Here is a 10,176-nt window from a genome sequence, read left to right on the forward strand (position 1 = left end):
ACACTTGACCATTCCTATACATTCCTGGTTGGCCTCCTGCATTTTACCTCTGAATATGTGAATTCGGGGAAGGAATAGGCCATGTGGTCCCTTGAACATGCTCCACCATTAAATAAGATCAGATTGTGGTCTCAACACCACTTACCTGCCTTCCTCCTGAACCCTTTGCCACACTTGTTAGTCAAGATTCTATCTATTCTGCCTTAAAAATATTCAATAACCCTGCCTCTGCCACTCTCTGGGTGCCACAGACTCACAACGCTCCTCCCAGTCTTAGATGCGAAAGCTCACAATGCTGAGCACGCCTGAGAAACCAGCGCGGAACACTCCATCATTGTCGCAGTTTTGACTCTTAGAAATTTTTTGAGAAAATTCCTCCCGTCCTTTCAGCATCGATTCTGTCAAGTCCCCTCAGGATCTCATATGTTTCAATAAGTTCACATCTCATTATTTTGAACTGAAATGGAAACAGGCCCTACCTGTTCTTGTAAGATAACCCACTCATCTGAAGAATCAGTCAGGTGAATCTTCTCTGAATTGCTTCTAATGCAATTATTTCCTTTCTTGAATAAGTAGATCGAAAGTGTAGAGTACTCTCGATAGAAACATAGAAAACTACAGCACAAAACAGGCCCTTCGGCCCCACAAGTTGTGCCGAACATATCCCTAACTTTTAGGCCTACCTATAACCCTCCATCCTATTAAGTCCCATGTACTCATCCAGAGTCTCTTAAAAGACCCTATTGAGTTTGCCTCCACCACCACTGACGGCAGTTGATTCCACTCGCCCACTACCTTCTGTGTGAAAAACCTCTCCCTAACATCTCCCCTGTACCTACACCCCAGCACCATAAACCTGTGTCCTCTCGTAGCAGCCATTTCCACCCTGGGAAAAAGCCTCTGAGAGTCCACCCGATCTATGCCTCTCAACATCTTATATACCTCTATTTGGTCTCCTCTCATCCTACATCTCTCCAAGGAGAAAAGACCGAGCTCCCTCAGCCTATCCTCATAAGGCATGCCACTCAATCCAGGCAACATCCTTGTAAATCGCCTCTGCGCCCTTTCAATTTTTTCCACATCCTTCCTGTAATGAGGCGACCAGAACTGAGCACAGTACTCCAAGTGGGGTCTGACGAGGGTCTTATATAGCTGCATCATTATCCCCGGACTCCTAAACTCAATCCCTCGATTGATAAAGGCCAGCACACCATACGCCTTCTCGCAAATAAGTTATTTGTGATCTCGCAAATAACTTATACATCTGTAGCAAAGCACCCCTACTTTATTATATTCCACTTCCTTTGAAGTAAACTGCAACATTCAAAAATGCTTGATTTCAATTTTATCATCCAAAACTCTGCTTCCCATGTCCTAACTCACGCCACCTCATTCACCCATCACCTATGCTAACTGACCTTCATTGGCAACCAGTTCAGTAACATCGACGTTTGAAAATGTCCATCCTTATTTTCATATTTCTCCATCGTCTTGTCCTTCGCTATCTTTGTATTCTTCTTCAGCCCAAACCACCCAAAATATCTGCACTCCTTCAATTTGGCTATTTAAGCATCCCTGGGTTTCATTCATCTGACGAAGGAGCAGCAAACGCTCCGAAAGCTAGTGGCGTTTGCTACCAAATAAACCTGTTGGACTTTAACCTGGTGTTGTGAGACTTGTTACTGTTTTCACTTCCCCGCCATTGACCGTCTTACCTTCAGCTGCCAAGACCCCAATGCTCTGGAATTTCCTCCTTAATGTTCTCCCATGGCCTTTCCCCATCCTCATTGAAAATACTCCTGACAACTACCTATCTGACCAAGAGTTTGGTCATTTGCCCAAAAAGCATTTTTGCAGGCCAGGGCTGTATCTTGTTTGAGAATGTTGCTGCAAAGTGCTTTTGGGTCATTTCTTTCGTTAAAAGTCGACATGTAACTACAAATCGTTGAAGTGGCCCAAAGGGGAACTGATCGCTTTGTAAACCGCTGTCAGATAGACAAGTGCAGATTACAACAACCTCCTCTGTTATGCAGTTAAGCAGGGTGTTATGGTGACAGACGCTGAGCTTGGAATTTATTCGCTCAATTGATTTTACATTGCACACATTATTATTAACGCTCTGCTCTGTCTGCGCCCTGCAGATTCATTGCCCCGCCCCCGCCTGCCAAGAGCAACACTGCAGCACAAAAGCCCCGCCCCTCCAGCTCAGTGTGCGCAGGCGCAGTGCTGCAGTACCCGGGGCCACGCCCCCTCGGTACCGGTGTGCGCAGGCGCAGTGCCGCAGTGGCCGGAGCCTTTCCCTCCAGCTCAGTTTGCGCAGGCGCGGCGCTGCAATCGCCGGGGCCACGCCCCCTCCGGCCCGCTGTGCGCAGGCGCAGTGCCGCAATGAACGGAGCCACGCCCCTTCCGGCACGCTGTGCGCAGGCGCAGTGCAGTTGCGGTGCGTTGCGTTGGTTGAGAGCGAGCGGCCTGAAAGCGGCTCCGGAGCGGTGGGACGCGGTGAGTTGCAGCTCTTCCGGTCTCTGAACCCTGTTCCCTCTTTTCCTTCCAGCCACCGAGCAGCCGGAGGCGGGGATGGGTCCGGGTGGCCATTCCGCCATCCCCCGATGAAAGCGGGTGTTATGTAACGGGTGTCCCTCGCGCAGTGGGAACGGGGCCGTGGCTCGGATTTCGGTTCAAATTAAAATTCCGTTTCACAGCAAACGGCAACTTTTCCCATTCAGATTCCTCCAGCCGCAAACCAAGGGGTTCGGGGTGAAGCAGGGGAAAGAGTTCAACCCCCACACCAACCGTAATGTGCTGCTCACCCAGCTCCCACAACAACTCTCATCCCCAGAGTGTGTCACCCCCCCATCCCCAGTGTGTGTCACCCCCCCATCCCCAGTGTGTGTCACCCCCCCATCCCCAGTGTGTGTCACCCCCCCATCCCCAGTGTGTGTCACCCCCCCATCCCCAGTGTGTGTCACCCCCCCATCCCCAGTGTGTGTCACCCCCCCATCCCCAGTGTGTGTCACCCCCCCATCCCCAGTGTGTGTCACCCCCCCATCCCCAGTGTGTGTCACCCCCCCATCCCCAGTGTGTGTCACCCCCCCATCCCCAGTGTGTGTCACCCCCCCATCCCCAGTGTGTGTCACCCCCCCATCCCCAGTGTGTGTCACCCCCCCATCCCCAGTGTGTGTCACCCCCCCATCCCCAGTGTGTGTCACCCCCCCATCCCCAGTGTGTGTCACCCCCCCATCCCCAGTGTGTGTCACCCCCCCATCCCCAGTGTGTGTCACCCCCCATCCCCAGTGTGTGTCACCCCCCCATCCCCAGTGTGTGTCACCCCCCCATCCCCAGTGTGTGTCACCCCCCCATCCCCAGTGTGTGTCACCCCCCCATCCCCAGTGTGTGTCACCCCCCCATCCCCAGTGTGTGTCACCCCCCCATCCCCAGTGTGTCACCCCCCCATCCCCAGTGTGTCACCCCCCCATCCCCAGTGTGTGTCACCCCCCCATCCCCAGTGTGTGTCACCCCCCCATCCCCAGTGTGTGTCACCCCCCCATCCCCAGTGTGTGTCACCCCCCCATCCCCAGTGTGTGTCACCCCGCCATCCCCAGTGTGTGTCACCCCGCCATCCCCGGTGTGTGTCACCCCCCCATCCCCAGTGTGTGTCACCCCCCCCATCCCCGGTGTGTGTCACCCCCCCCATCCCCGGTGTGTGTCACCCCCCCCATCCCCGGTGTGTGTCACCCCCCCATCCCCGGTGTGTGTCACCCCCCCATCCCCGGTGTGTGTCACCCCCCCATCCCCGGTGTGTGTCACCCCCCCATCCCCGGTGTGTGTCACCCCCCCATCCCCGGTGTGTGTCACCCCCCCATCCCCAGTGTGTGTCACCCCCCCATCCCCAGTGTGTGTCACCCCCCCATCCCCAGTGTGTGTCACCCCCCCATCCCCAGTGTGTGTCACCCCCCCATCCCCAGTGTGTGTCACCCCCCCATCCCCAGTGTGTGTCACCCCCCCATCCCCAGTGTGTGTCACCCCCCATCCCCAGTGTGTGTCACCCCCACATCCCCAGTGTGTGTCACCCCCCCACCCCAGTGTGTGTCACCCCCCCATCCCCAGTGTGTGTCACCCCCCCATCCCCAGTGTGTGTCACCCCCCCATCCCCAGTGTGTGTCACCCCCCCAACACCAGTGTGTCACCCCCCCATCCCCAGTGTGTGTCACCCCCCCATCCTCAGTGTGTGTCACCCCCCCATCCCCAGTGTGTGTCACCCCCCCATCCCCAGTGTGTGTCACCCCCCATCCCCGGTGTGTGTCACCCCCCCATCCCCGGTGTGTGTCACCCCCCCATCCCCGGTGTGTGTCACCCCCCCATCCCCGGTGTGTGTCACCCCCCCATCCCCGGTGTGTGTCACCCCCCCATCCCCGGTGTGTGTCACCCCCCCATCCCCGGTGTGTGTCACCCCCCCATCCCCGGTGTGTGTCACCCCCCCATCCCCGGTGTGTGTCACCCCCCCATCCCCGGTGTGTGTCACCCCCCCATCCCCGGTGTGTGTCACCCCCCCATCCCCGGTGTGTGTCACCCCCCCATCCCCGGTGTGTGTCACCCCCCCATCCCCGGTGTGTGTCACCCCCCCATCCCCGGTGTGTGATCAGCCCCCATTCCCAGTGTGCGTCACCCTCCCCATCCCCAGTGTGCGTCAAACCACCATCCCCAGTGGGTGTCACCCCCCCATCCCCAGTGGGTGTCACCCCCCCATCCCCAGTGTGTGTCACCCCCCCATCCCCAGTGGGTGTCACCCCCCCATCCCCAGTGGGTGTCACCCCCCCATCCCCAGTGGGTGTCACCCCCCCATCCCCAGTCTGTGTCACCCCCCCATCCCCAGTGTGTGTCACCCCCCATCCCCAGTGTGTGTCACCCCCCCATCCCCAGTGTGTGTCACCCCCCCATCCCCAGTGTGTGTCACCCCCCATCCCCAGTGTGTGTCACCCCCCCATCCCCAGTGTGTGTCACCCCCCCATCCCCAGTGTGTGTCACCCCCCCATCCCCAGTGTGTGTCACCCCCCCATCCCCAGTGTGTGTCACCCCCCCATCCCCAGTGTGTGTCACCCCCCCATCCCCAGTGTGTGTCACCCCCCCATCCCCAGTGTGTGTCACCCCCGCATCCCCAGTGTGTGTCACCCCCCCCCATCCCCAGTGTGTGTCACCCCCCCCCAACCCCCAGTGTGTGTCACCCCCCCCCCACCCCCAGTGTGTGTCACCCCCCCCCCCACCCTCAGTGTGTGTCAAACCCCATCCCCGGTGTGTGATCACCCCCACATCCCCAGAGTGTGTCAAACCCCATCCCCGGTGTGTGTCACCCCCCCATCCCCGGTGTGTGTCACCCCCCCATCCCCGGTGTGTGTCACCCCCCCATCCCCGGTGTGTGTCACCCCCCCATCCCCGGTGTGTGATCAGCCCCCATCCCCAGTGTGCGTCACTCTCCCCATCCCCAGTGTGCGTCAAACCACCATCCCCAGTGGGTGTCACCCCCCCATCCCCAGTGGGTGTCACCCCCCCATCCCCAGTGGGTGTCACCCCCCCATCCCCAGTGGGTGTCACCCCCTCATCCCCAGTGGGTGTCACCCCCCCATCCCCAGTGTGTGTCACCCCCCCATCCCCAGTGTGTGTCACCCCCCCATCCCCAGTGTGTGTCACCCCCCCATCCCCAGTGTGTGTCACCCCCCCATCCCCAGTGTGTGTCACCCCCCCATCCCCAGTGTGTGTCACCCCCCCATCCCCAGTGTGTGTCACCCCCCCATCCCCAGTGTGTGTCACCCCCCCATCCCCAGTGTGTGTCACCCCCCCATCCCCAGTGTGTGTCACCCCCCCATCCCCAGTGTGTGTCACCCCCCCATCCCCAGTGTGTGTCACCCCCCCATCCCCAGTGTGTGTCACCCCCCCATCCCCAGTGTGTGTCACCCCCCCATCCCCAGTGTGTGTCACCCCCCCATCCTCAGTGTGTGTCACCCCCCCATCCCCAGTGTGTGTCACCCCCCCATCCCCAGTGTGTGTCACCCCCCCATCCCCAGTGTGTGTCACCCCCCCATCCCCAGTGTGTGTCACCCCTCATCCCCAGTGTGTGTCACCCCCCCCCAACCCCCAGTGTGTGTCACCCCCCCCCACCCCCAGTGTGTGTCACCCCCCCCCCCCCACCCTCAGTGTGTGTCAAACCCCATCCCCGGTGTGTGATCACCCCCACATCCCCAGAGTGTGTCAAACCCCATCCCCGGTGTGTGTGATCACCCCCACATCCCCAGTGTGTGATCACCCCCACATCCCCAGTGTGTGATCACCCCCCATCCCCAGTGTGTGTCAAACCCCATCCCCAGTGTGTGTGATCACCCCCACATCCCCAGTGTGTGATCACCCCCCATCCCCAGTGTGTGTCACCCTCCCCATCCCCAGTGTGTGTCACCATCCCCATCCCCAGTGTGTGTCACCCTCCCCATCCCCAGTGTGTGTCACCCCCCCATCCCCAGTGTGTGTCACCCCCCCATCCCCAGTGTGTGTCACCCCCCCATCCCCAGTGTGTGTCACCCCCCCATCCCCAGTGTGTGTCACCCCCCCATCCCCAGTGTGTGTCACCCCCCCATCCCCAGTGTGTGTCACCCCCCCATCCCCAGTGTGTGTCACCCCCCCATCCCCAGTGTGTGTCACCCCCCCATCCCCAGTGTGTGTCACCCCCCCATCCCCAGTGTGTGTCACCCCCCCATCCCCAGTGTGTGTCACCCCCCCATCCCCAGTGTGTGTCACCCCCCCATCCCCAGTTTGTGTCCCCCCCCCATCCCCAGTGTGTGTCACCCCCCCATCCCCAGTGTGTGTCACCGCCCCATCCCCAGTGTGTGATCACCCCCCATCCCCAGTGTGTGATCACCCACCATCCCCAGTGTGTGTCACCCCCCCATCCCCAGTGTGTGTCACCCCCCATCCCCAGTGTGTGTCACCCCCCATCCCCAGTGTGTGTCACCCCCCACCCCCAGTGTGTGTCACCCCCCCATCCCCAGTGTGTGTCACCGCCCCATCCCCAGTGTGTGATCACCCCCCATCCCCAGTGTGTGATCCCCCCCCATCCCCAGTGTGTGATCCCCCCCCATCCCCAGTGTGTGATCACCCCCCATCCCCAGTGTGTGATCACCCCCCATCCCCAGTGTGTGATTTCGGTTCAAATTAAAATTCCGTTGCACAGCAAAGGGCAACTTTTCCCATTCAGATTCCTCCAGCCGCAAACCGAGAGGTTCGGGGTGAAGCAGGGGAAAGAGTTCAACCCCCACACCGACCGTTATGTGCTCCTCACCCAACTCCCACAACAACTCTCGTCCCCAGTGTGTGTCACCCCCCCATCCCCAGTGTGTGTCACCCCCCACCCCCAGTGTGTGTCACCCCCCACCCCCAGTGTGTGTCACCCCCGACCCCCAGTGTGTGTCACCCCCCACCCCCAGTGTGTGTCGCCCCCCACCCCCAGTGGGTGTCACCCCCCACCCCCAGTGTGTGTCACCCCCCACCCCCAGTGTGTGTCACCCCCCACCCCCAGTGTGTGTCACCCCCCACCCCCAGTGTGTGTCACCCCCCACCCCCAGTGTGTGTCACCCCCCACCCCCAGTGTGTGTCACCCCCCACCCCCAGTGTGTGTCACCCCCCACCCCCAGTGTGTGTCACCCCCCACCCCCAGTGTGTGTCACCCCCCACCCCCAGTGTGTGTCACCCCCCACCCCCAGTGTGTGTCACCCCCCACCCCCAGTGTGTGTCACCCCCCACCCCCAGTGTGTGTCACCCCCCACCCCCAGTGTGTGTCACCCCCCACCCCCAGTGTGTGTCACCCCCCACCCCCAGTGTGTGTCACCCCCCACCCCCAGTGTGTGTCACCCCCCACCCCCAGTGTGTGTCACCCCCCACCCCCAGTGTGTGTCACCCCCCACCCCCAGTGTGTGTCACCCCCCACCCCCAGTGTGTGTCACCCCCCACCCCCAGTGTGTGTCACCCCCCACCCCCAGTGTGTGTCACCCCCCACCCCCAGTGTGTGTCACCCCCCACCCCCAGTGTGTGTCACCCCCCACCCCCAGTGTGTGTCACCCCCCACCCCCAGTGTGTGTCACCCCCCACCCCCAGTGTGTGTCACCCCCCACCCCCAGTGTGTGTCACCCCCCACCCCCAGTGTGTGTCACCCCCCACCCCCAGTGTGTGTCACCCCCCACCCCCAGTGTGTGTCACCCCCCACCCCCAGTGTGTGTCACCCCCCACCCCCAGTGTGTGTCACCCCCCACCCCCAGTGTGTGTCACCCCCCACCCCCAGTGTGTGTCACCCCCCACCCCCAGTGTGTGTCACCCCCCACCCCCAGTGTGTGTCACCCCCCACCCCCAGTGTGTGTCACCCCCCACCCCCAGTGTGTGTCACCCCCCACCCCCAGTGCGTGTCACCCCCCACCCCCAGTGTGTGTCACCCCCCACCCCCAGTGCGTGTCACCCCCCACCCCCAGTGCGTGTCACCCCCCACCCCCAGTGCGTGTCACCCCCCACCCCCAGTGCGTGTCACCCCCCACCCCCAGTGCGTGTCACCCCCCACCCCCAGTGTGTGTCACCCCCCACCCCCAGTGCGTGTCACCCCCCACCCCCAGTGCGTGTCACCCCCCACCCCCAGTGTGTGTCACCCCCCACCCCCAGTGTGTGTCACCCCCCACCCCCAGTGTGTGTCACCCCCCACCCCCAGTGTGTGTCACCCCCCACCCCCAGTGTGTGTCACCCCCCACCCCCAGTGTGTGTCACCCCCCACCCCCAGTGTGTGTCACCCCCCACCCCCAGTGTGTGTCACCCCCCACCCCCAGTGTGTGTCACCCCCCACCCCCAGTGTGTGTCACCCCCCACCCCCAGTGTGTGATCACCCCCCACCCCAAGTGTGTGATCACCCCCCATCCCCAGAGTGTGTCACTCCCGCATCCCCGGTGTGTGTCACTCCCGCATCCCCGGTGTGTGTCACCCCCCATCCCCGGTGTGTGACACCCCCCCCATCCCCGGTGTGTGTCGCCCCCCATCCCCGGTGTGTGTCGCCCCCCCATCCCCGGTGTGTGTCGCCCCCCCCATCCCCGGTGTGTGTCGCCCCCCCCATCCCCGGTGTGTGTCGCCACCCCATCCCCGGTGTGTGTCGCCCCCCCATCCCCGGTGTGTGTCGCCCCCCCATCCCCGGTGTGTGTCGCCCCCCCATCCCCGGTGTGTGTCGCCCCCCCATCGCCGGTGTGTGTCGCCCCCCCATCGCCGGTGTGTGTCACCCCCCCATCGCCGGTGTGTGTCACCCCCCATCCCCGGTGTGTGTCAAACCCCATCCCCGGTGTGTGATCACCCCCCCATCCCCAGAGTGTGTCAAACCCCATCCCCAGTGTGTGTGATCACCCCCACATCATCACCGCCCCATCCCCAGAGTGTGTCAAAACCCCATCCCCAGTGTGTGTGATCACCCCCACATCCCCAGTGTGTGATCACCCCCCAGCAGCCCCAGTGTGTGTATCACCCCCACATCCCCAGTGTGTGTGATCACCCCCCCATCCCCAGTGTGTGTCAAAACCCCATCCCCAGTGTGTGTGATCACCCCCCCATCCCCAGTGTGTGATCACCCCCCATCCCCAGTGTGTGATCACCCCCCAGCCCCATTGTGTGTCAAACCCCATCCCCAGTGTGTGTGATCACCCCCCATCCCCAGTGTGTGATCACCCCCCCATCCCCAGTGTGTGATCAGCCCCCATCCCCAGTGTGTGTCACCCTCCCCATCCCCAGTGTGTGTCACCCTCCCCATCCCCAGTGTGTGTCACACCCCCCATCCCCAGTTGGTGTCACCCCCCATCCCCAGTGTGTGTCACCCCCCCATCCTCAGTGTGTGTGATCACCCCCACATCCCCAGTGTGTGATCACCCCCCATCCCCGGTGTGTGTCACCCCCCCATCCCCGGTGTGTGTCACCCCCCCATCCCCGGTGTGTGTCACCCCCCCATCCCCGGTGTGTGTCACCCCCCCCATCCCCGGTGTGTGTCACCCCCCCATCCCCGGTGTGTGTCACCCCCCATCCCCGGTGTGTGTCACCCCCCCCATCCCCGGTGTGTGTCACCCCCCCATCCCCGGTGTGTGTCACCCCCCACATCCCCCGGTGTGTGTCACCCCCACATCC

General features: G+C 62.2%; 1 protein-coding gene across 5 annotated transcripts in view; it reads left to right on the forward strand.

Moving 5' to 3' along the window:
• The first annotated feature begins 2,370 nt into the window (after positions 1–2,370).
• LOC144493688 (microtubule-associated protein RP/EB family member 3-like) overlaps positions 2,371–10,176 on the forward strand; it is a 71,226-nt gene continuing 63,420 nt past the window's right edge. For 4 of the 5 annotated variants that reach the window (XM_078213033.1, XM_078213035.1, XM_078213034.1 and 1 more), the window contains exon 1: positions 2,385–2,499. The gene's annotated coding sequence lies outside the window, so the exon portion shown is untranslated. Of the gene's footprint in view, positions 2,500–10,176 lie in introns of all 5 variants that reach the window. The other variant, XM_078213036.1, reaches the window with a different exon arrangement.

The sequence above is a fragment of the Mustelus asterias genome, chromosome 5, assembly GCF_964213995.1.
Source record: "Mustelus asterias chromosome 5, sMusAst1.hap1.1, whole genome shotgun sequence".
Lineage (NCBI taxonomy): Eukaryota > Metazoa > Chordata > Chondrichthyes > Carcharhiniformes > Triakidae > Mustelus > Mustelus asterias.